This window comes from Misgurnus anguillicaudatus, chromosome 20 (genome assembly GCF_027580225.2).
Source record: "Misgurnus anguillicaudatus chromosome 20, ASM2758022v2, whole genome shotgun sequence".
Taxonomy (NCBI): Eukaryota; Metazoa; Chordata; class Actinopteri; order Cypriniformes; family Cobitidae; genus Misgurnus; species Misgurnus anguillicaudatus.
The window spans coordinates 14,051,863-14,079,783 of NC_073356.2; the positions used below are offsets into that span (position 1 = coordinate 14,051,863).

Sequence of the window (27,921 nt, forward strand, 5' to 3'; positions counted from 1 at the left end):
TTGTATTAAAAGGTAGGTCTGGTCAGCTTCCTTAGACGTATGTGCAAGAGCAGACATACATTAGTAACCTTACACAAATATTTTTTTTCCACAGCTTTGTTTCAACTTACAGTTCAATTGTTATTTGAAATCTGATGGTATATACAGTAGTGTTTCTTTTTCAATAATCTGTATTTCAGTTTTGTATAAAATACACCACTGTCACCACGCAATTTGCTTATCTTTAATGCTACATGGTATTTTGTTATTTATTGAAGTTGAATGTTTTATAGTGTGTCAAGATTTGATCTTTTACATTGAATGTTGTTTTTGTTTAGGAATGTTGCTTGGCAGCACTTACACTCCCCCTTTGGAGAATGGTAAAAATGAAACTATATCAGTGTTTTCAAGAGAAGGAAAAGTGTAACAATCTGTGTTTTACTGAATCTGCTTGTCGTCTGATATTAAAACCAAACAATAAACACTAAAATTATGGTTCAATGTCATTTTGTACAGTTTACTAAATAAGGCTATAATTTTGTAATCTGCGAAGAAGAGGACGGCAACCGCTACAGGTATGCTCACAAAATTTAAACAAAATTTTAACAACAAACTATTCCAACTAATAACTCATATTTGAGGATTTATCTGAATTCATGTGTGTTTCTATGCAGGTATAAATTCAATTTATGACACCATGGCCTCAGAAAAGAGTGTCGCTAAAGAAAGTGAAACAAGGACAGAGAAAAGGTAAGAGAAAATAGAAGATTGTACACACTTAAAGATTTTATTTCAGTCAGATTAACTAAACAAACTTGTTTTTGTAAAATGCTTTGATCTGAATTGAAACTCCATCACTCCTGAAATCACAAAATCACACAAATATTGTTTTGTTTAGTCTGTTTAATCATATAAAAAGCTAAAAAGAGTTTGTGACAAAGCTGTAAGACGGTCAAAAGTGTTAACATTGTGGTGTTGTGTTTTAGTGGGATTCGTGAAGAAGCTCCTGAGCCCAGTTGTGTGTCCATAAAGAGTGACCGGTCAATGAATCAAAAACCTTCATTTAGTGAGACAGACTCTCCGGCTGATAAGAGTGAGAACAGTATAATGATTTATCACAGGGTGAAGAACTCTGGAGATGTCCCCTCTCAGATGTAATGATGTTTCAAATAAAATTAACACTGTTTTGATAATTAATGAAAAATGAAAAGAGACGGTGATGAAGCTATTACAGTTTCTAACACTGTTGTTGTGTTTAAGTGAATTTCATGGAGAATGTACTGAGCCCAGCTGTGTGTCCATAAAGAGTGACTGGTCAATTAACAAACCTCCTTATTTCAGTGAGACTGATGAGAGGTAAGGACAGTTTCATGGTTTAGATAAAATCACTTTATCATCCTGCATTCCATCAGCTGTAAAACTTTGTTTCATTTGTACAGTCAGTATGGTATGGTGACAAATATGTGAAAACAGAAGCACGAAACTTATGCGAGATGACGTAGGAATTGGGAAGTAAAGAAGGGCATAGCTTCTGTGCCTTAAACGGGTCGTGTGTGTCTGTCGAAAATGTAAAGATATTATCTTAGTGTAAGGGTGGATTCACTACAGTGGTTCAGACTGTAGGAACGCCGAAATGACTGAGAAATTTTAACAGGGTTCTAAATTAACTTTTTTGACCACCAGCCAATTATTAGTGGCACTCAATGCATTTGATAATTTTATTAACATGGTTGGCATAAAAAACACACATAAAGTGAGGCTTCTTCCATCAAGGCTCTCTTTAATACGACCTGTCTTGGCAGTTTTAATCCTTAGGCTCTCCTGATGACTTTGGGTACTCTCATGGTCCTTTACTGCCTCAACTTTAAAATAGTTATTTCCCACCACAAAATTGTTTGTTTTGTTTTTCTTTGTGTACATGCAGCAATCCTGACAAAACATTACGACATGTTCAATTCAGTTATTAATTCACATTAATAGAAGCATGGGAAAACACAGAAAAATCGACAGACAACATAAGTAGCAAAATACAGCGGCTATGAATAAACTTTTCAAGCGAGCGTATAAATGGTGTAACGTATAGAAGAGGGTGCTAAGTTAAGCAAATGTTGGCTGACTCCCCGGGGTTGAAAAAACCCCTAGGAGAAAAACCTCCTGAATTTTTTAGCCAGGAGAAAAAAAGTCCTAGGAGGAAGAAAACCCTTGGGAGATATATATATATCGACTGTATAATGTAAATGTATAAGGAGATTAAACGGGTTCCGCCGGTGGTCGTTGGTCAGGCATTGGCTGGGCATCACGTTGAAGGATGGCCAGAATATTAGTGGTGTATTAACCTTCACGGCAGCCGAAACTGGGTCTGTTTGTCTCAATGTCCTCGGGTTCGAGGACGAGACAGGGAGAGAAAAACAAAATCCTACTAGCGTAGGATCCATATGAGTTTGTGAATGCTTTGTTCCGTACAGGCTAACTATTGCAAGATAAATACATTTACTAGACAAATTATTTGAAATCTTTTTTAAAGAAAAAGTCTTAAAGACACACTATGCAGTTATTTCACCTTAACTCTTTCCCCGCCATTGACGAGTTATCTCGTCAATCTGCAACCGTTATTATCCACCAGGTGGCGCTCTTCCGCAACTTATAAAAACCAGAAGTATTGCCTTAGGGCAAACAGCTGTATGTCCGTGTATGTTTTAAAGATAGCTCTGCATCTGATCTCTATCAAAAGTCCTTCACAAAAATGGAATTATCTCAGCTTTTTGCTCATAATTTGGTGTTTTTGATGAAACCTACCCATATTTGAGAAGTGATAAAAACAGAACACATGAAGGTAGGATGAAACAATTTTTTTGTTTGAAAGCAGAGGGTCTGTTCTTTTATTTCATATATTGTATGTTTATATATTTAAAAAGGAGCATTTTCTGGAAGGCATTAAACTTTTGTGAAAATCATGAAAAATGCTGGCGGTGAAAGAGTTAATATAACAGCTTCAAAGTTATTTCGGTGGTAAACAAAGTCATAGTAAGGCGAATCATCTTCCTGTTGAAGCTCGGGGGGGACATCGCTACCAAAACCAGCAATGCAAGCTTGAGAGAACCGCCCCTGACAAATCTCGCGAGAATCACGACTTGCTTTTTGGCAACGACGTCACACACGTTAGGCTTGTTCGACTTCATGTGGCGCTGCAAGAACCGACCGCCGGATGACGTCAAAGTACCGCGAGAATGATCCGAGACGGCACTTTGACGTCATCCGGCTGTCGGTTCTTGCAGCGCCGCATGAAGTCGATCAAGCCTATAACAACAAGTGCACACGCAAATTTGAGACGTGAGGCTAAACGATTTAAAAGTTAAAGGAATAGTCTACCCTTTTGCCATATTAAACTATGTTATTGCCTCAACTTACACGAGTTGGTGCATATCTATCGTTTTTCAGTGCGTGCACTGTACAGCTCGTCGTGGATCTGTTGGCATCTGGCCTAGACCCATTCATTCCTATGGTACCAAACAGGGAAGCTACCAAACACTTCCGTGTTTTTCCTATTTAAAGACTGTTACATGAGGAGTTATACCAGTAAGTATGGTGCCACAAAATAAAACTTTTTTTTGGTTCCATAGGAATGAATGGGGTTAGGCTAAATGCTAACACATTCACAACGCGCTGTACAGTGCACGCATTGAAAAAAGATTGGTATGTATTTATTCCTCTAGGTTGAGGTAATAACATAGTTTAATATGGCAAAAGGGTAGACTATTCCTTTAAGAAAGCGCGTTCGGAAGAGAGTAGGAAAAGGAAAAGAGAATATGGCCGCGTTAGGATCCGGACAAGAGTCTCACTCGGTCAGGTTTTTACTCGTTGGCGTGAGCTAAAAGACAGCACTGGAGGGATGCTGTTCTGGCGATCTTGTTGATGGACTAGTAAGTAAATTTCTCATTTGTAAACTTGTTTGCGGTCTATGTTGTATGTTGTTGCGCTTGCTTGTACTATGTCATGCGATTATTATGACAACAGTTGTCAATATCTCACATAATTATCAGGACATAAATAAGCCTAGAGGTTGTAAATAGTGTGTAAACATGCACAATAGCAATAATCATGTATAGTGACATTATAGTTTGAAAAAAACGCCGAAATGCATAGAGCGGCTTTAAGTTTAGATTTAAAGTGATCGACTGATTCTCGGAATCAGCTTGCAAATAATTCCAGAGCTTAGGGGCTAAGTAGGAGAAGGATCTACTGCCTTTAGACACTTTTGATATTCTGGGGATAGTTAAGAGACCAACATTTTGCGAGCGCAGTGTACATGATGGATTGTATTCTGATAGTAAGGAGCTTGGCCATTTAAGGCTTTGTAGGTAACTAGTAGTATTTTAAATTGTATGCCATATTTGACTGGTAGCCAGTGTAAAGATGCCAAAATTGGGCTTATGTGGTCATACTTCTTAGAACAAGTAAGCAGTATGTTCATGGGAAATGTAGGAAGTACTGTAGGAAGGGATAAATGACGAGAACAGAGCTTCATGCATGCTATGCCTCACCGGCCAAACTGGCAAGTAAGATTTCATTAACACCCACCAAAATGAATTTTAACCCGCATTTGGCGGGTTGGCGGGTGTTCATTTAGAACCCTGCTTACACAAGTAAGATTTTACGGATTGGATCTGACATCTTCTCCATGGGTGTATTCCAGAAACCAGGGTTAACTTACAATCAGTGAAACCCTGGACTTTTGGCTGATTAACCTAAAACCTGCTAACCCTGATCATGTCGGTTCTGGGGGCACCTGAAAAGAGTTAGTTCAATCAACCACTTACTAACCTAGAGTTAATGTGTGCACACAGGGAATACATAAAGACATTTTCTATTTCAAACATACCCGGTTATGTCACATAACCAGCTTTCATGGAATACCCTCCAGATTTAAGTTTTTTTATGTTAGTGTTGCTTATTTGACATACACAGACGGAAATTTGGAAGTCTGGCTTTGTTTGTATCTTGTTCCAATCTTAGGGAACCAGGGTTACAGTCGTAACCTGAGACATTATTTACCTTTTACAAGCACATCTTTGTGTCTTACAGAAACAGTTCACCCAAAAACAGAACTTTTTCTTACAGAGTTACTCCCCCTATGCTTCCACAAAAATAACAGCAATTTAAGTCTATGGGGAAGCAAATGGGAAGTAGTTCCGAATGAAAAAGTTCTGTTTTTGTGTGAACTGTTTCTGTAAGACTCAAGTAAGGACAAGGATGTTGTGAAAGGTAAATAACATCTCACGTTACACAAAGGATGGCAAATACCTCATAACACTCTGTAGCTACAGACCAGTCATACTAATCGTAGCATTGTATATCGTTCACAGTAATAGCACTATGGCATATTGTTAATAATATGTGACCCTGCCTGTGAAAACCCAGCTAAAGTCAACTTTGTGATTTACTATTTTATACATAAAACATCCTACATAATGTAATTGAAATTCTGTAAAAAAAATATCATCTTTATATCTTTAATATTGACTTAGTGAGGTCAAAGATTGAAATCAATGTGAAAGCAATCATTAAAATCCAACTTTGATGCTCATTATCTCATAATTAGATAATGAGACTTTAGCCTGGTTTTTACAGGCAGGGCCACATATACTTTGAAGAAACCTAAAATCTTGACGTTGAAACTAAAAGATCCTGTTATTTGCTACCTATCTGTATGAAATGCTTGATATAGATATTTGTCAGAAATTGTACTGTTCTAATTACCAACAGAAACAAACAAGATGAACCAAGGAGTGAGGCAATCTCTGTTGAAAAGAAGCAGCTGGACTCTATTTTTAAGGTGAGAGTTTTGTGTTGGATCTCCGTTTAGCTGCCAAAACTTGAACATAGGTGGTAAATACACAAACAATATAAGCTTTTCTTCACATACAGTTATATAGTGCTTGCATGGTTCAGATAGATTCCCATAAACAAAAACAAAAGTGATAGTTGTCATCCAACCCCCCTTCCTGTCTTCAGTATCAGTAGATGCTGGTTACCGCACAAAATTTTTAATGATTTAAACAATTTTTTAAATGCAATATTTGATTTGCAATCTGAAATTGATTATTAGGAAGTATATTATGTGTTTTTTATTATTAAGTGCATAATTAATATAATTTTATTTAATAAATTAACTTAATTAATTTTTTATTTAATATTAATGGAATACACACCGACCAGTCATCAAATGTCTTAAGAGCCAAACAATATTTAAGCAGTTGACTTTAGTTTTTCATTGGCTAAATTCTGATTTAGGAACTTGAGGACAAAATAATCTTTCTGATGAAGAAAGAGCTAAAGAGGTACAAGAAACTACTGAGTCCAGATGACCCAGCATGCTCTGAGAAAGAAGAGGAGGATGAAGGTCAGAGAGGAGTCAGAGAAGGGCTTTTGAAGACGACACTGAATGTCCTAAGAATGATGAAACGGATAAACCTCGCTAACACATTACAGACCAGTAAGAGCTTATATAATTACAATTTAAGCAGGAAAAACTCATGTTTGTCAGAATTTCAGTAGCTACTATTAGATTATGCACTGTAAAAAATACTTTGCTGCCTTACATTTTTTGTTGAATATACTCGGATTTATAAGTCATTTCAACTTACTATTATTTATCTTGACTAGAGACGAGTAGTTAGGTGAGTTGTTATAACTTATAAAGTTAAGTTGACTTTTTTTCAACTATATTTTTTAAGTTGTGACAACTCATCTCTGTTGACATGACTTGTAAATCTGAGTTGATTTAACAAAAAATTTTAAGGCAGCAAGTATTTTTTACAGTGTGTGTATATATAGATATGGTTTTAGCAACCGTAACTAGGCGTGGGAGGTCTGACATTCATTTAAAAGAGGGAAACATGTCAAAGCGTTGTGCGTATTGATTGTGTAAATCTGATACCTGGTTTTCTAAAAGTTTGGACGTAGTTGTGGATTTCTTTCCCTTCCCGAAACTTAAAACCCAAGGGGAGAAATGCTGGACGTGGATCAAGCATTGTGGAAGGCTTTATTTACATCTAAATATCGATAGGATTAACAAAACACATACGTTTTCTCAAATGTAAAAGCACGCTAATGTTAGCTAACATTAGCTAGCTAACTCAGCACATCATTGCATGGAAATAATGACGGTTCTTTGTTCATAATGCATATATATTTGAACATTAAATAATAACTTAAAAGAATAAAGGCAAGATGGAGGCTGACTGACATACTTTAATAAATATTTTAGCATTTTGATAATGGACAGCCAACCCTGAGTACTCCAATCCAGCTGTCCCGGGGTTAGTTCTATTTTCAAAAGATTATTTTCAAAAACTTCACTTACCCGGCTGTTGTGCATGAACAAAGCGGTTCCTCACTTGGTGTGTTTCCCATTTGAATGGTCAGTATATGAGACGGCTGCTGCTTGGGCTGGGACATATACAGTGCTGGCGCCAGCCGAGCGCTGATGAGGGGGCGTCTTAAATACCAGAGGGGGCGATCACACAAAATGCATTTAATTCCCCAAGCTAGAAAATACATATAGCTTTGGTACGTCCCTTAAGCTTTAACGTGTTATAAACAAACATCTCTGGGATACAACCACAAAAACTACAGCTATAGTGAGCAACGTACATGATCTGAACACTTTTACTATATAAAACAACAAAAAAGCATAGCCTACCTAACGTTACTTAACAGCACAACACTGCTCATTTGAAGTTCAGACCCAGAGGTAGTTTCTTTTTAATCCATTTCGAATGTCCATGGTGAAATTAGTTAATGCAATATAATACTTTGTGTTTGCTTTCCGTAGTAGTGCAAATAATTTTCACGTAATGGTGGGGGACAGTGTTTGCAAATGGTTTCTAGCGCAAAAACGGTCCAAACGCAACATTTTATCTAAATTTTGGTTCAATTTGATCATTTAACGTAGTTGTTTTTAACTGCCACAAGTAATTCACCATAAGCTAGCGAAACACCAGCAGATAGAGAACCACAATAGCAAAATGACAATAACTCGTTTACACATTTAGCTATGCTTTAGGATAGGCTAAATACCTACTCGTTAATTATAAATTCAATGTCTTTTTTATCTATTAATATTAATACATGTATTTTACTTCTGATAAACAGGTGTGTGTGAGAGAGATGCTTACCTTTAACGTTAAATGCAGAACAATTATAAGTTGGTTTTACTTTAACTTGCAAGGATGCTGAAGAACATAAACATCTCAACTTTTCAAAACTATGTACAGTCTGCTGAAGTTCATGCCAGAATTGACATGACAGCCGAACATTTGGTTCTGTGCATCTGAAATGCTCCGGTAATAATCCACGCCACGGCATTAATTGACGTGTGATAATCCGGAGTCCGGTTTTCAGATTTTGCAGCGCTATTTTCCATATATCCATTGCTACAGGGCAGGACCGGGTCACTCTCCCACTCCTTTCTGTAACTTTTGATATACTTTCGCACTTCGACATCTTGATTTCCCGCTGAGACTGAACGCGGGGTCATTGTCGACGTGGGTCAACTCGTCAACACAAAAGGCTTGTTCAACTCCATGCGGCGCTGCAAGAACCGACAGCCGGATGACGTCAAAGTACCGCGAGAACGATTCGAGAAATCATGCAAAGTGTAATTTCCTCTCGCTCCCGCGGCGCTTTGACGTCATCGCCTCACAGTTCTAGTGGCGCCGCTTGAAGTGTAACAAGCCATGGTGGGCGTGTATTTATTAATGTCACGGTAGACAACAGAATACATGCACACTTGATTTTTTTTGTTTTGTTAAATAATTAGACTATTAAATTCACTTTAGGAAGACAATACACAAGGCAAATGTGATTTTTAAATAAAATTGTATCATTAAAATCCCATTCAACATTAATGGTGATATAAGGGGGCGGGAAAGTGCCGGTGAGGGGGCGATGCCCCCTCGTGGCGCCGGCCCTGGACGTATATGCTTTAGCTTTAATTTTGATTAAATTATTTTCTAATTGGTTGCATATGTCGTGGATATGTCTCTCAAATGCAAACTGCGGTCCCTTTTGTCTTGCTCTCTCAGATATTTTACCTGTTCGCCATAAATTACTAATTATCTCCTTGGGAAGGTCTGACACTGGTGCAAACATACTGTAATAGACTAGACAGGTGCAAAAGCTCGTCAGTCATAGCAACAGTAACTAAGGAGGACAGGGCATAGCGAAGGGTCAATTAAAGAGCTCAGATGCAAATGTTTATTGTAAATTAGCATTTTTTTGGGCAAACTCTTAATGAATTCTGCCAACAAACTGGTATTTTTTGAATGAAGTTTATTTAACTAAGTTCGGGAGGAGCATGGTCAGGTGATCCAACCAATTCGCGCGAAGAGGTGCCTATAAATAGCAGTCCCTTACATCTGTCCCGTGATAGATTTTTGCAGCATTTGGCCCCACCCATGTGTCGTCACCTCCAGTTTCTTGCGTTGTCTAATGACAAGCCTTTCTGGCCTGCCACTAATTGCCCAAGAAGTAATTCCTCTCTACCTGAGATGGGGATATTGGCCCACACTTTCCACTTCACGCACACCAGGATGCCGAATCCTACTCTCGCCACTGCTGGCAAGACATCCGCCATTTTCCACCCCGGTTTCCACTCTGGCCCATTGAGCCAAATCATTGAACAAGGACTGATAAAAGAAATTCCGCATCACTGTTTTATTAGCTTTTTGTGGTAAAAATCAGAAGAAAAATTTGTTTCAGTACTGTAGTGCTGGGTTTTCGTTTTTTGCAACTATGCAATTCCATTTCCATTCGTTGAAAAATGTAATTCTAACCACCTGATGCTATTCCAGCAGTGCATCATCCCACAGTTCAAAAAGTTTTAAAGACCCTGGTATTCTTATTGCCGAGTGCAAATCACTAGACCCATCCATCTCCTTTGGGTTTCTGGGTTTTAACTTCGGCTTATAATTCGGTCATGTATAGCGTTGTCACATTTAATCTCCTTAGCCAGTTTTGCTTTAAATGTAAACTTCTCTCAATGCTTATTTAAATTTTGCTCTGTCCTGCATGCTGCCGTTCAGCTTAAATTGTGAACTAAATGCTCTGCGCCGCCTTGCTATGATGCTTTTTACAATAGTCTTCGAATCTTGCAAGTAAATTTAACTGCCATGCAAGTGCCGGGCAGCAAAATCATATGTTTCGTAAAAATGTTTACGTTTTTTCTTTTCCTTCATCACCGGTAGTTAGCCTGCCGGCACCAGAACTGGATGCAAGTCCATCCCTAGAAACTACAGCTGGAGTTAATTAATTTGCTTGTTTCCAACATGTGAGCATTCCTGTTATCCATCACATTCTCATGTCACGTTGGTGGTGATGAAGCCGGCAGTAACAACATGCCAATTGAAACGTGTTGCTTCCAATCACCCAGCCCCTACATATCAGCTCTTATTGCACATACATTTCTATCAGCCTTTGCTGCTTGTCTAAATCTCATCATTTCTCACTCATCTAATAGCAATAGTTTCCTCTATAAGTGGAGGCTTTGCTATTTGCATTATTGCGTGGGTTCCCTGTTCAGAGGCTATGCAAAATCTTTTTTTTCATTTTATTCATCTTTCCCCTTCAAAGTGCTGGGTAAGGCCCAATTGACCGCAGGTGGGACTTACCCGTCCGATGCTGTGAGCATCCCTGCTAACGCCCCCGTCGGACGCTGCGAGGGTCTTCCCTGTCAAATGCCTAAATTCGATGCCCAGTTTTGCTTCTCAAAAATTCACGCCTCTCTACGCATGCACTTCCGTTTCGACTGCAGGTGGTGGTGCCATGAGCATTTTAGCTCCGTTTCCAGATTTTTTGCCATTGGGCATCTCATTTATTTATTTTCTCAATACAGTTAAAGCCATTCAGTATTCATTTTTCATAAACTTATCTTCGGCAAACCTTCATCAGCTATAAACAACTCTCAAACTTCACCCCTCATCAAAAATATATTTAGAAATAAACCCACCCACTCAGACTCCAGGAAGCCCATTACAATTGTCATAATCTCTAGGTGCATTTCCAACCTTCGACTCGGCTACCACTCCATCCATACTGCTCGCATGCTAGGCGCAATGTTAATTTAGTTTTTGGTTTCCTTCGCTGCTTCGAATTTGCAGTCACCTCAAATTTTTCAAATTTTTCAAAGTAAGACTTTCCAATTTTTAAAACATTCTAAACCAGTCTGGTATCCCAGCAAGTAAATTTTCTGCTTATTCATTCCGCATCTGTGCTGCATCCACTGCCACTGAAAAAAGCCTCTCTTATCAACAAATTGGGCCTTGGTCGCTGGTTGTCAGAAGCATTTAAAACCTACATTAGATTCAACCACTTCCATATCAGAAAAGCATGTATCCCTAGTTTGTTTGCTTCACCGGCGCACTCATATGTATGTATATATATTTATCTGTCTGAGCGTTTATACTAGTGAGAATATACTGTATGTACAGTATATTCTTATATATTTATACCCAGTTTATTTTTTCACGCACTGTCGCACTTTACCGTGCACGACACTGTGTGGGCTCCCCGTTCCAAGGCTGTGCAGAATTTTCTTTCACTATTTTAAGTGTCTCCCCTTCGAATTGCTGGTCATGCCCATCACTCATTTTCATACCTTTACATTTTTATTCGACTGCAAACGGACCTACCCGTCTGATGCCGCAAGCATTTTCGCAAAAGCTCCCATCGGATGCTGCGAGGGTCCTCCCAGTCGGACACCAAAATGTTTTGCTTTTTAAACCACCCAAGCACTTCTGTTTGACTGCAGGAGGGATCTACCCATCAGATGCCGCAAGCATCTCTGCTCAAGCTCCTATTGGATGTCGCGAGGGTCCTCCCGGTCAGATTCTTAATTTTGCTTTTTTTAACATTATTGTCAAGCATTCCTGTTTGACTGCAGGCGGGATCTACCTGTCCGATCCCATGAGCATCTCAGCTAAAAAGAGGGGAGTACTCTGGGGTCAGGCTAAAATTCCAAGCTCGGAGCTCACTCCTTGGAAAGCATGCCAAATACGCTTTATCTCATTCCCTATCGATTACATGTTAATGCGAACTCATGAAATTGGTGCAGGCCAGGATTAAAGCATTAGAGCATTCGGTTAATATCATTATCTCATGTTTGAAAGAGGTGGCATTTAGCCGCTTTTGCATCTGAGCTCCTCAAATAGTCAACTAATCTGTTTAATAATGTTTAGCAGGAAAGCTGTATAAATAGATTGCATCATATTTGCCTAACCCTGACTAAACACACTCCATAACAAAGCTCTTATAATTCAAGAACTCAAACTAAAACTAGTCCCTTTTGTTAGCTGGGGAGCATTGCAGAGGATGGGACTATTACTAGAGAAAAGTAGTCATGCATCAAATTTTGCATCATATTCAGCAAGCACATTGATTACCATTTCTTTTTTTTGTGCTCATCAGAACTTGCCCCAACGTATGTGAAACAACACAAATCCAGAATAAAGGAGAAATGTCAGACCATTTATGAAGGAATGTCAAATCCAGGAAGCGTAACACTTCTACATGAGATCCACACAGAGCTTTACATGACAAAGGGAGGAAGTGGACAGATCAATACTGAACATGAGGTGAGACAGATTGAGACATCATCCAGGAGTGCAGAAATACAAGAAACACCAATCAAGTGCAACGACATCTTTAAATCCTCAGCTGAACAAAACAAACCCATCAGATGTGTGCTGACTAAAGGAATTTCTGGAATTGGTAAAACAATCTCTGTGCAGAAGTTCATTCTGGATTGGGCTGAAGGAAAGGCAAATCAGGATGTTCACTTAATATTTCCACTTCCTTTTAGAGAACTGAACTTGATAAAGGACAAAAATCTCAGTTTGTTGGAGCTTCTTTGTCATTTTTTCACAGACATAAAAAAAATGAGATTAACAGACCTTGATGACTTCAAAGTCATGTTCATCTTTGATGGTCTGGATGAGTGTCGGCTTCCTCTGGATTTCCAAAACAATCAAAGTTTGTCTGATGTTACAGAATCAGCATCTGTGGATGTGCTGCTGACAAACCTCATCAAGGGGAATCTGCTTCCTTCTGCTCTGATCTGGATAACCTCTCAACCAGCAGCAGCCAATCAGATTCCTCCTGAGTGTATTGACCAGGTCACAGATGTACGAGGGTTCAACGATGATCAGAAGGATGAGTATTTCAGGAAGAAAATTAATGATCAAAGTCTGGCCAGTAAAATCATCACGCACATCAAATCATCAAGAAGTTTGTACATCATGTGTCACATCCCAGTCTTCTGCTGGATTTCAGCCACTGTTCTAGAGAGAATGCTGAGTAAGGCAGAGAGCGCAGAGATCCCAAAGACTCTCACTCAAATGTTCACACACTTCCTGATCATTCAGATAAAACTAAAATTCCAAAAATATGATGGAAAATCTGAGGTGGATCCTCAGCAAGCTAGAGAAAGTATTCTGTCATTGGGAAACTTGGCTTTTGAACAACTGGAGAAAGGGACCCTGATTTTCTATGAAAGGGACTTGATAGAGTGTGGAATTGATGTCAAAGAAGCTTCGGTGTATTCAGGAGTGTGTACCCAAATATTCAGAGAGGGCTCTGGGCTGTACCTGGGTAAGATGTATAGCTTTGTACATCTGAGCATTCAGGAGTTTCTTGCAGCTCTATATGTGTTTCTGGTTTTTGTGCACAAAGCCACAAAGCTTTTTAGTTTTTACAAGTCAACAATTAATGATTTTCTAAAGAAAGCCATTGACAAGGCCTTACAAAGTGAAAATGGACACATGGACCTCTTCCTCCGCTTTCTTATGGGCCTTTCATTGAAGTCAAATCAGACAATGATACGAGACCTCTTCAGACTTACAGAAAGCAGCTCTCACAGCAGTCAGGAAATAAATGAGTACATGAAGCAAAAGATTAGAGATAATCCCAATACAGAAAAATCCATCAATCTGTTTCACTGTCTGAATGAACTGAATGATCAATCGCTAGTGCAGGAGGTACAAAAATTCCTAATTAAAAGAGCTGACAGATGTCTCTCTCGAGTCAAACTGTCTACTTCTCAGTGGTCAGCTCTGGTATTTGTTTTGCTATACTCAGAAGAGTTAAATCAGTTTACAATGAGTAAATATATTCGATCAGAAGAATGTCTTCTGAGGCTGCTTCCTGTGGTCAAAGCATCTACTAAAGCTAAGTGAGTATATTATAGTGTAAATAATGATTTTGAATAAAACAGGAATATTATAATGGGCATACACTTTTTTCTTTTTCAGTTTATATGAGTTTGTTGCACATAATTCTATACTTCTCACTTTTTATTATACAGAGTGATTAATATAGTTATTTTGTCATTACCAGTCTCAGTGGCTGTAATCTCACAGAGATAAGCTGTTCAGCTCTGACCTCCGTTCTCAGCTCAACTTCCTCAAATCTAAGAGAACTAAACTTGAGTCACAATAAACTTCAAGATTCTGGGATGATGCGGCTTTCTGTTGGACTGGAAAATCCTAATTGTTACCTGGAGATATTAATGCAAGTAATTCATCATAGTCAGAGAAAAGTGACATACACATTAATTATTGCACACACACACACGCACATACGCCCACATGCATTTACAGTTTTACCCAAATAGATTTTTTATGTTCACATATCTACTTATGCAGTGCTGTCTTTTCCTTTCTCAATGGTCTGTCAACAAATTACAGTACAAACCGTAAAAGCGTAAATGTGAATCTTATCCAGTTTCTTGCTGTCTAACTCCCACATACACTAAGGTGTAACATACAATTTACAATAATTGTCATCAAAACTTTAGCGACAGTTTAGATTAGAACATCCCTCCAGAGTAAACTGTTATAATGACAACATGACTAAACAATTTGACTGTCATATCCATACACAATGACACAAGGACAAAAGCACTGACATGTTCATAGACACAGATATTTACTTTTGAAAGACTAAGGATTTTGAGCAAGAGACTTGCTTTTGCAGGTAATCCATGGTGTTTTACTATTTGTATAAATTGTTTTGAGGAATGCACTTAATGTTTTTCAAATATCGAGGATGATTTGAGATATGTACCAAAGCTGGACGTGGTCTGGTTCCGGAGAGACACCTCTGTTGTGATCTGGTTCAAGAGAGGCAGAGGTAAATACCGGGCTTACCACCATTATGATGGTGTACACAGGTTTCCGCAACAGGCCTGGCTCTGTGGCCCACGGATGCCAACTGCCTCCCGCCCAAAACGTTTAGGGGAAGCGTCCTCCCAACAGTGAAGGGAGATTTAACAAGATGCAATACGTACTCCAAAAAATGTAAACGACCATCAAGGACCATTACAGGTGAAAATATCTGTGAGTGGCTGTTTAATTCTGTAACAGAAAGAGTCAATTAACAAAGTCTGGGAGGTTGGTGGAATTGTCAAAGAAAATCCTTAATATGGACCTCAACAGTGAGAGTCCTTTGGCTAAGCCAAACCACACTACTGCTGGATCTATTTGTGGTCAGGTTTTCTGTAACGAGCTGCACAGGACAGAAGAGGTTGATGATCCAAATGAAGTAGTATATTTATTAAATGGCAAATCTAAGAACAAAGTCCATACACAAGCAAAGGTCAAATACCAAATAATTCAAGGACAAAGTAACAGGCAGAAAAGGCAGAAAACAGAACAAACATAATCCAAGAACACAATGAAGCAGGGTTACATTAACAAGACTTAGCAAGGAATGATATGAATGAACCATGTTTTTATAGACAGGGGGGACAGAGATAATGAGAGACAGGTAAAGGCAATTAAACAATAAGTTTGGGCCAAGGATGATGGGAAATAAAGTCCATTAAACAGACAATAAGCCAGAGAGTGCCCTCTGGTGGAATATTTGGGCCCTTCAGCTAGCAGATGTAAAACCTGCATCATGGTTGATCACACTCTTCCCCCACTATTAGAAAGGTTGTTCTCTTAGGGGGCGTGCACACCAACGCTTTTACGCCCGCGGCCGGCGCATGTTTTCAATTCATTTCAATGGAAACTCAGTGTTTTTCAAATAAGCCAGCAGCTAGCGGTTTTTTTCCCGCGCTGAAAACCGGCGCAGAGAGTTGAGAAATGTTCAACTTTGGAAGAAAAGCTCCGCTCGTCAATGTCAGTTCTCACGCGGCCGTCCAATCACAGTGTAGGTGGGGCGGGACAAGTATCACAGCAACCAACCGTCTCACAGCTGACGTATCAGCGCTACCAAAGCGCTTAGCTGAGGAAAGCTGGCACTCAGCTGAAAAACAGCTGGCATTCGGCGTCCTCAAGGCGTTTTTCAGCCGCGTTAAAAAGTTTTGGTGTGTCCAGCCCCTTACTCTAAGAAAGCACACTTTGGTCTCAGACCTAAGCACCTGTGTGAGCAAGAACAACATCTCAATGTCAAACCGTTAACTCCTCAGACTGAGCTGGTATCAGCCCGTAGTTCAGAACTCTGCAGTTGCAATGAAGCCAGAACTGCATTAAGACTATTTGTGAAGCTGTAAGATGATAAGAGTAAAGCAAAAGGAAGAACCCAGTATTTGTATTCTTTAATCCCCCAAACCCCTTTCCCCAAAAAAAACAAACCTAAGGAGCTTCCTGTGTTTGGGCAGAATCTTCCATGCAGTCTTTAGATATATCATGACAAACCAATCCTTACAGGCAAAGAGGTAAAATTGGGGCATCTATAAGAAACACCTATTCTCTTTCCTTAATGCTCTGTGATTGAGCCACAGATTCCTCTCAATGGCAACCATAGCAGCCATAGAACAATCAATGGCACTGGCTGTTTGCTTAGTGGAACAGGGGCACAGATCTGTGACCTGGCGGTCTTTTCTTACTGTTTCCTTTGAGACATTTGATAATTGATTACTTATACTTTTAGGCTGAAATGCCAGGAAAAACAACACCAACACATAATTTGGTGTATATCAAGTCCAGGCTAATGTATTTTCATTTACAGGCCCAGAGAGACTGCTGTGTAACAATGATAGTGGCTAATTTAAAATGCCTGGTTTAGAAAAAACAAGATGCAGGACAGACTGTACAAAAGGGGGTGCAGTCAGCTCTGCAGAACCTGCCTTGAATCCCCTGCATTGCGTAATCCATTTACTTATCCATCCTAATAATGGACTCTTCTCTCTGCTCAGAGGCATTGGTGGCTTGTGACTGCTCATCCGAGGGTTGCATATTCAAAATATGTGTTCGGAGTGTCATGTGTGGTGCTTGTCTTTTCAAAATATTTCTTTGTCGCGTCATGTGGACCATGTGCATCACTTGTTTTGTCAAAATAAGTGCCTGCTGCACACGCATCAAAATTGTTTATGATAAAAGAGACACTCACATTCACAAAATACACATAGACTCCCTTAACAGTAAACTCTGAATATGCATGAGATTATACGAGTATCTGGCAAATGTGAGCGTCTTTTTTATCATAAACCCTTTAGACGTGTCTGCAGACCATAGAGCAGCATGGGTATGGTAACAGACCAAGGCAGAGTGTGCATGGCTTTGGACCAAAACAAAGCTGGTGTCATGCACGGTGATGCACAGGTTAGATCCAAATACAGGTTTTATTAAGAGTAATCCACAAAGAGGCAAAGGTCAACAACCAGGCAAACATTAATGGCATAGGCCAGGGGTCTCCAACCTTTTTTCATTGGAGAGCTACTTTCTAAAAAATAAAAGTGGTCGAGAGCTACTTGTGTCACGTTATACCTAAATTAGTGAGTTAATAGACACCGGTCTATTAGCTCACTGTGATTTGAACTCTTTCCTGCCAGCATTTTTTTTTAAAGTTGCCAGCCAGTGCAAGCATTTTTAATTTTTCACAAAATTGTAATACCTTTCAGAAAATGCTTTTCTTTAAACATAAACATACGATACATCAAATGAAAGAACATACAACAACAACAAAACTTTCATGTTGTCTTTATACTTTTTTATCACCTCTCGTAGGATTCGTCCAAAAATACCACATTTTGAATAAAAAAATCAATTATTAAATATCAGATTTAGAAAGATGATCCAAACATAGAGTATTTACTGCTTTTGGATTCATAATAGGAATGTGCATGTATGTCACGTATGGCTCTCTGGTATCTCTTGACATTTGATGTTTAAATATGAGATGATAACCCATTCCGAAAATGACGGCATCCATTTTAACCATAGTGCCTCGACTCGAGATGTGCGCGGATCGTCCGGTTGCCACGGCGCGAGCTTCACAGCGTTGCGCGGATCGTCCGGTTGCCCCGTCGCGTGCTTCACAGCGTTGCGCGGATCGTCCGGTTGCTGCGGCGCAGGCTTCACCGCGTTGCGCGGATCGTCCGGCGCGGGTGCGCAGACTTATCTGTTTGTTTTTGAATCATACATGTTAAATTACTGATGTCATATGATACGCCGGTCTACACAGCTCCACGCGACGTCAAACAGGTACCCAGTCTTTACTACCACAGGCGCTTGTAACACTAACCAGACATCCAAATGCGCCATAACCACAGAAAATAAATAAATAAATAAACCCGCGAGCGAGCTACCTGCAATTAAGACGCGAGCTACCAGTAGCTCGCGAGCGACGTGTTGGAGACCCCTGGCATAGGCAATCCCAAACAGTAGTAAATACAAGCATAGGTCAGGGCAGGCAGCAAACAATCATAAGCGATAAACAGGCATGGGTCAAAAACCGAGAGACAGAACAGAGAGAAAGGATAATATGCTTGGTATGCAGACAGTTCTAACACAATACTTCGCAAGGTGTGAGAGCGAGATTTATATAGTCTGGATAATGGCAAACAGGAAACAGGTGTGGTGATGAACAGGCTAGTGCAAGGAATAATGGTTAATGGAGTCCTGAGACAGATTTACAGATGAAGCCTCTGAAGGCCAGCAGAGGGAGCCATGATGACTATCTTCACAGAGCCCCACCCCTAGGAGTGGAGTCCAGACACTTCTCAAAGAGTTCCAGAGGGAGGTGGAGCGGAGGCAGATGGGATGGCGGTTCAGGTCCCTGTGGCCCTGTCCCAAATGGCAGATTACGGACTTGTGGTCCTCCTCAGAGTCCACACTTTGATGACATCATGTAGTGCAGACTTTAGGGACCCTTGATGCGAGTCCACATGGGTGCACCGGAGTTGTATATTGGGACAGACTCGAGTGTCATGCCAGAAATAGGAAGAGAAGTTGCCCGTCAGTTTGAACTTCTCCCTTTCATCATCTGATTGCTCTTTCGCAAGGACTTCTGGGTTGGTAAAGTGCATGAAGCCTGCTGCGGTGAAGACCGCATCAAGGGGGCAAAGGAGGCGCTGATGAGCACACTTCCATGCGTAAAAATGACAGATGGACACCCTACGGACTCATAGACTAAGCGAGCACGCGCAATTTAAGGCCACGAGACCGAAAGTCCATATCAAGTGTGCCATTTGGGACAGGGCCTGTAGTGGCAGAGGGATAGGAGACCAAAATGGACCAGGATGCCAAAACGGAGCCGCAGGCGGAACAGGACGCCAAGGCGGAGCCACAGGCAAAACAGGAAGACAAGGTGGAGCTGGCAGAGGAGGAAGCCAGGGCAGAGCCGGCAAAGCAGAAAGCCAGGGCAGAACCGGCAGAACAGGAAGCCGAGACCAGGGAGGATCCGGAAACCATGGTGGTGCTGGTGGTTTCAGGAACCCAGGTGGAACTGAAGACCAGGGTGGTGCTGCAGGCGGAGCCAGAGAGCAGGGCACAACTGGAGCCTGTGGTGGTGCTGGAGCCAGCAGTAATCTAGGTGGCACTGATAAGCAGGGTGGTGCTGGTGGTTCTCTGGACCTGTAAACAGGGACAGGGAAGAGAGAGGCTGGCTTGGCCAGGTTAGCAAGAGACAGGTTTAACATGACAGAGAGACATGCAAACTCAGGGATGGCCATCTTGGCTAAGGCAGAGAGATCAGGATCAGCCATCTTGGCAAAGGCAGAGAGTTCAGAGATCTCGAGATTGGCCCTCTTGGGGGCCCACTTGACCCACAAAAAACAAAACAGAGTCAATAAATTGGGCTAATGACCAGTTTGGATCCCGGTCAAGGAAATTGAGAATGATGTCCTCATCTAAACTGACCCAAAAGCAGTCCTATAATAGTTCTTCATCTTCACGCACAAATTCACTGAAATAAAGGAACTCCTCCACATACATTTCGATTTTACGGCCATTTTGAAACACTAAGCAAATTTAGTTTAATGGGTCAAGAAAGGTACCTGTAGACATACTGTTGAATTTAGAATTGGTTGTTCGTCCATGATTGGTGTGGGGAAGCAGACCGGAGTGAATGAAGTAAACCGCTGGATCTTGTATGGCCAAGTATTCTGTCATGCACGGTGATACACAGGTTAGATCCAAATGCAGGTTTTATTAAAAGAGACATTTCATGAAAATCAGACTTTTTCAATGTTTAAGTGCTATAATCGGGTCCCCAGTGTTTTTACCAATCCAGAAAACATGAAAAATAGCAACCCTGTAACTTTGTTTTAAGGCTCTATCTGTAAGCATGTGAATATATAGGTCATTCGGATTTCGCTCCCCCCATGATCTTGTTATAATAATACCGCCCCTTAATCTGCACTATCCAACCATGACGCCTCACGAGTGCGAGAGTCAGAGAGAAAGAATGACTGACAGCACGATGCATTTGTATTCCCTCAAACATAAACAGTAGCCTACAATCTTATAACTTGTAGTTTTAATGGTCTTTCTAAAGGTTGAAGATGATGATTAATTACCTTAGTGCAAGATAGAGAGAGAGAGAGTGAGTGAGAGAGAGAGAGAGAGAGAGAGAGAGAGAGAGTGAGTGAGCGAACGAATGAGAGAGAGAGAAAGAGAGAGAGAGAGAGCAACGCGACGGTTCACTTTCATCAATAAGTATGTTGTTTAATATGTTTCTCTGAAGTTTATATGAATGAGCACGAGGATTAATGCACTGCATGAGACAGAGTGAGGGAACGTCTTGGGTTAGGTAGGTAACCCTGGTTCCCTGAGAAGGGAACGAGATGCTGCATCGCCATAGCAACGCTTTGGGGAACGCCTCGGCGTGACTGATCTGAAGCACTTGTAACACATAATCAATAATTTGATAATTGGATATAGGCTGGATGCTGTTCGGACCAGGGGTATAAGAAGGCATCCCACACAAACACACTCGCTACCAAGTGCCGAAGCAAGTGCCTACAGGAATGCAGGGAGTATGGCATGGAGACGCAGCGTCTCGTTCGCTTCTCAGGGAACCAGGGTTACCTACGTAACCCGAGACGTTCCCTTTCGAGGGACTCGAGCTCTCGCCATAGCAACGCTTTGGGGAACGAGATGCCCATGCTTCCATACTACCAAATGCCTGTAGCGTGTATAACTGAACACAGTCAAGCAAAAGAACCTGGGACCCTAAAGAGGAGTCTAGGTCTATATTATAAGATCTGACGTAAGTGAGCGGTGAAGACCAACCGCACACATCACATACGTTCTGAAGTGACGTGCCTGACCCTAAGGACTTAGAGGCAGCCATACCCCGGGTAGAGTGGGCCCTCACACCGACGGGTGAGAGTATGCTCTGATGTTCATAAGCCAGTGAGATAGCATCCACTATCCATCTGCTCAAAGCCTGCTTGGTCACTGGTAAACCTTTTCTGGGTGAACCAAAGCACACATATAATTACTCAGACTTCCTCCACTGAGCAGTCCTGTGAACATATGTATCCAGTGCTCGCACAGGACACACCAAATTTAGCTTTTCCTGGTCTGCACTCCTGAAGGGGGGAGGACAAAGGGCCTGCAGAACAATGGGCCTTGGCATATAGTTCAGCACCTTGGGAACATAACCTGGCTTTGGGTGTAAAAAAGCCTTAGCATCCCTGTTGCAAACTCAGACCTGCAGGGGATACTGACAGGGCCTGAAGGTCCCCCACTCACTTTAAAGAGGTGATAGCAGAAGGAACACAGTTTTAAAAGCCAGAAACCTATCTGGCAAAGTCTCAAATGGCTCGAACGGAGCCGACGAAAGCCCTTCCAGCATGACTTGTAGGTCCCAAGTTGGCACTTGTGCGGCTAACACGTCGCAACCTGCGAGTGCCACAAAGAAAGCGAGCTAGTAACGGGTGTCTACCCACTGATGAGCCTTCCATCAAAGTATGGTAGGCAGAAACTGCTGCCGTTTAAACCTTAATGGTGAAAGGAGTAAACTCATCAGAGAAACGCTCCTGCAGAAACCTTAGCACTATGTCGACAGGCAGTTATAACTGGGTCTGTCAGATGAGCTGAGCACCAAGAGGTGAAAATTTTCCACTTAAGGGATTACATTTTACCCGTGGAGGGATCAACACCTCAGTTGGGAGACGTGAGCCTACGAGCATGGCCCCCTCAGAGGCCGGACCGACAGCTATCTATCTCTGGCAAACTTTCTCCAGAACTTCTGTGGCAGAGTGATTGGGGGAAAGAAGAAAAAGCCACATCAGGCAGTGTATGGTGTCCTGAGACGCAAACAGATCGACCTCTGTGCGTCCAAATAATCTCAACTCCCCGGGAATGGGCTTTGCCTTACAGGGCATCTGCCATATGCAAGTGGCCTGGGATCTAAACTCTCGTCAACGAGCACAGTTTGTCCATAGACCACAAATGCCATTATCCTAAAATCAACAATGTTGTGATTTTGGCCCTCTCGGTTTTCCATAACTGTACTCCAACCTGTAAGGGATGTGTCTGTTGTCAGTGTCACACGCCACCAGCGCACACCCAAAACAGTCCTTAGGATAGAAACCAAGGTTTCCTCCACACCAACAGAGCACGCAGACAACGATGCGTGACTTTGATTGCAGACCTCCTTAGAAATTTATTTAAGAAACCACTGATGTGATGTCTGTCTAGACAAACACATGATGGCTCCTCAGGTCTAGAAGGAAATGGGAGTTCAACCCATACCACCATCATTCCAAGGCAATTTCAGTGCCATAGCCGATGATGAGTTTCAGCGATGTTGACCCTTTTGGCTTGCCATAATCGCAACAACCTGTGAGAGACGCGTCTGTTGTCAGCGTCACACATCGAGAACGCGCACCGAACACAGGACCTTGGGACAGAAGCCATGGCTTTCTTCCTGTTACCAGAGCACGCAAACAATGGTGCGTGACTTTGATCATGAGAGACGGGTTTCCCCTCTGGGAAAACCCTCCCATGTTGAATGAAGACATAAGCTCTTATGTAAGGAATCAGTCCTTGGATCTGATTAAATCACAATCTGTCTCAGTCACAGCATAGGACTGAGCTGCGCACTGAACGATTACAAATCCCTCCTTTTTGGAACAATAAACTAATGGCTGTAGGTCATCATTCCTTTCATTTGGAGGTTCTACAGCCTCCTGCACAAGAATGTATACATGCTCCCCACTGGAGCCAGCTGTATGCAGTTCCACCATATGCAGGGGTAGGTTAATTGTGGCGGCCTGTGCTACTACGCACAGCAATGAGTGTGCCCTGCGAGGGCACTGAAGGGAAGCAGGCACCATAAATGGAGTGTAAGCTGCTTCGCTTCAATAAGAAATAGTGAGTGCCACGAACGAAGACGTTACCCGCCTCAGCGGATGATGGACTTAAATCATAACACACAAGATCACATCTTGACTTATGGCACACCAGCGGCCTATCAGGAGAATAAATGCTGTGTACAGCTGAGCTGTACAAGCAACACACAGCATAAACACAAAATCACTGTTTGACACAGCTCATGCAGGCTGTGACAGGCAGCTAAATATACATAGCCTACACATACAGGTGTAGAAAATGTAAAAATATTATTATTTTCATTAGTATGTGTATGTACATATAATACCTCCATACTGTAAAAAGAGGAGGCTTCACGTGGAGACTGCACGTTTAGCCTTAAACAGTAGGCGGATTATGAAGATACTGTACAGATGAAGCCTCTGAAGGCCAGCAGAGGGAGCCATGATGACTATCGTCACAGTTGGTTTGGGCTTAGGGCATTTTATGGATCAGGGAGGATCTGGAGCTTCAGGGTTTGGTATGGGGTCTGTAGGAATTGCTGCCTCAACAAAACTGCAAGCAGACTTGTCTGCTTTGCTGGATGTAGCACTGCCACTCTGGGTTTACTGGATCCAGTAGCCTCGGATTATGGAATTGAATAAATGCACTCGATAATGTCCCCTATAATTTTAGACATAACTTACAAAATGTCTGTTCTTTCAAATAATGCATTATTAAGGGTAAATGTGGCTATTTCGGACACAGGTAAACACTACAAAGACCACAAAAAGGACTATGAATGAAGACTACAAAGATCATGAACTACAAAACACAACTTCAAAATAAAAGACTTGACAATAATGCAAGAACTAATGAACATGAATGTAGAACAAGTACTTTCTTTTAATGTTCTTTAGCAACTTTAATTTAAAAATGTATGTTTTATTTAGTTTGTTTGATACTTATTTAGACAGGTTTATGGTGTATGATGCATTGTTTGAAAGCTATAAATATATAATAGTCAACCATTTATATTATCAATTTGCTTGTTTGTTTTGCAGAATGTCTGACTGTGGTATTACAGAGAAAGGTTTATCTGCTCTCGCTTCAGCTCTGAGTTTAAACCCCTCCCACTTGAAAGAACTGAATCTGAGCTATTGTAGCCTAGAGAATATAGGAATGAAGCACTTTGATGTACTGAAGAATCCACACTGTAAACTAGAGAAGCTAGAGTAAGTGTTACTTTTATCATATTGTAGTAACTAGTTAAATGAAAATTCTCAGGTTATCCTCTTTGATTTAAATATGTTTACATTCATTAGACATGGACACACAAACCCATTTACAACTTACTTTCCTTGCAAAAATGTGTTCATCTGGCTGTAAATGACAGGAGTTTTTTGTTCATTTTCCTTACAGATTGTCTGGAAGTATTGGAGAGGAAGGGTGTGCTGCTTTGGCTGTAGCTCTAAAATCAAACCCATCACACTTGAGAGAACTGGATTTGGGAGCTAATAAACTGGGAGATTTGGGAGTAAAGCTGCTCTCTGATCTATTAAAGGATTCACACTGTAAACTGGAGAAACTACAGTGAGTAAAAATATTATCTGAACAGTTAAAATTAAAAATATTTCGTTTTACCATTGTTATTTATTCCAGGACTTAATGTTACTATGTCTATCCAGCTGTGAATATATAAAGTTAATCTCCTTTTTAGACTGTATAACTGCAGTATTCCAGATGAAGGTTGTGCTGCTCTGGTTTCGGCTCTGAGATCAAACCCCTCACACCTGAGGGATCTTAATCTGAGTTGTAATAAACTAGGAGATTCAGGAGTAAAGCTGCTCTCTGATTTTCTGAAGGATCCACACTGTAAACTAGAGAACCTACAGTGAGTTTAATTTAATTTTCCTTAATAAAACACTCTCTGTTTAAGTTAAGTGTAAACTTAATCTGTGAAAAACAGTTGTGATAAGCAAAGGCATTTCCGAAGTGCAGAACCCCCCCCCTCCCCAATTTTACCAGAATACTTAAAGTGGGGACCAGGGGCATGGAAAAAAAAGGGAAAAGAGCCCAGGGGCAAAAAAAACCCAGCACCAAAACATTAAATTCTGGAGACTTTGATAGAAACCTTTTATTTTTATTATATTATATTACATAACAAACATTAATTATCTGCAGATAATTTTGTTAATTCAATTTAGCATTTCGATTTACGAAATGTTTGATACCCGTTTACATTTTTACATTGACCTAATGTAATAATTCTAAGAAATAAAATAATTTGCCACACAACTAAAATGCATTCAACTGAGGAGGCATTTATTTGATTGAATGCTTTTTTGCATGGTAATTATTTTTTCTCTTTTCTTTCTTTCTGCAGACTAAATAACTGCAGTATTACAGAAGAACGCTGTGCTACTTTAGTTTTAGCCCTGAGATCAAACCCCTCACATCTGAGAGAACTGAATCTGAACTATAATAACCTGGAAGATTCAGGGGTGAAGCTGCTCTCCAAAGTACTGGAGGATTTACACTGTAAACTGGAGAAATTACAGTAATTGTGTTTTATCATATATCAATGGTTAAATAAGAATGTTCAGTTAGGCCACTCTGATTTATTTATTTGTATACTTTTTCTATTCTCTCTGCAGACTGTATAACTGCCATATTGGAGCAGAAGGTTGTAGTGCTCTGTTTTCAGCTCTGAAATTAAACCCCTCACACATAAGAGACTTGGATTTGAGCTGCAATAAACCAGGAGATTCAGGAGTGAAGCTGCTTTCCGATGTACTAAAGGATCCACACTGTAAACTGGAGAAACTACAGTGAGTTTCATGTATATTACAGTTGCAGTCTGTAACGTTGGCCTCTTTTTCACCATCTCTGTTTCAAATATAAAATTGCGGAGTAATGTTCTGTGCATTCATTGTGCTTCACCCCGCTACTCTGCACGCATGAATCTAAAGTCTGTGATTACCGCATCAAAGTGGATCTGTCATCATAAATCGACATGACGGGAAGTACATTCTAAAAGTCATATATCCGAAAACATGTAAAAAACAAGTACTTTCCCATACATATCTGTGTCTGCCCACCACAGTATCAGAACAGACCGCCCCAAATCGATTTTTGCACGAGGGCCAGTGTAAAACAAACACACTTGCGCAACTCCGCTTCTACCAGGGATAAGCAAACTATATCCATTGTTCCCATAATGCTGGGTTCTTCGGGCAGCTAAACAAGCTTAAATTTCCCTCACAAACAACAACATACTTCTTTGGTGATGTTGATTTCGTGTCAGCTCTTGGTTGGTTTGTGCGCACCCTATTCCAGGTGAAGTGCCCATATAAGGAGGAATTCCAATGTACTTTCAGCCATTCTGTCACGTAACAGAATCAATAGTTGAAAAAACTTTTCAAAACCTGTCTGAACTCTGATGAAGTGCATTTGGCACAGAAATACTCCATCATATGTCCAAATGGTTCTTTAAAACGTTGCCCATGTTAACTTGTGTTAATAAGTCAGAATGCATGAAACACCATTATACCCCCCACCCAATTCAAATATAGTTCATTCTTCAATTCTGTTTTTAGATTGTCTAGTTGCAGTGTTGAAGAGGAAGGTTGTGCTGCTTTGGTTTTAGCTCTGAGATCAAACCCCTTACACCTGAGGGAATTGAATCTGAGATGTTGTAAACTGGGAGATTTAGGAGAACAGATGCTCATTGAGTTACAGAAGGATCCGCACTATGCACTGGAGAAGCTACAGTAAGTTATTGATTTGCAAATTGTCTAAAGAAATTTGTAGTGTCATCTAAAAGCATTTATTCTAGTTCTTTTTGAATGCTTCATTTATGTTGTATGTAATGCACCAACAATAACCAACAATGTAAATGTTACATTTCCCATTGTGTCATGTATACATAGAGATACAATTGCAGATTGTAGCTTGATTATAACTGCATGTAAATGTACCTCACAAACAATGAGTACATGTCTTAGCTTTCTAACTAATCTTACATTTTTATCCTGTACCTAGTATTGTGTAACAAGAAGCTACAAGGAGAAACAAAAATTAAACAGTAAGAGTTGCTTACTGCCACCTATTGGACAAACACAAGCACTGGATGAGACTCATTTTTGTGACATCATTGTCAATCACCCAACACCTACACAGCACTTCCAATACATGGACTTGCAAAGCAGAATATCCTCTCTAATATACTTCCTCTTCCTACAATGAACCTTTATAAAGTTCTTGGCATTTACAAGCATAAAGAATAAATAGAAAAACCTTCACGCACTAAAATCATTTATTCCATATTCTGTGATTTTGTGTAAAAACCTGCTTAAATGTGTGTGATAAAGCTACTCAAATATTTGAGTTGTAATAA

General features: G+C 40.6%; 1 pseudogene; it reads left to right on the top strand.

The window, feature by feature from the left end:
* Positions 1–1,243: 1,243 nt before the first annotated feature.
* On the top strand, positions 1,244–27,891 carry LOC129454886 (NLR family CARD domain-containing protein 3-like; annotated as a pseudogene).
* Positions 27,892–27,921: the final 30 nt, after the last annotated feature.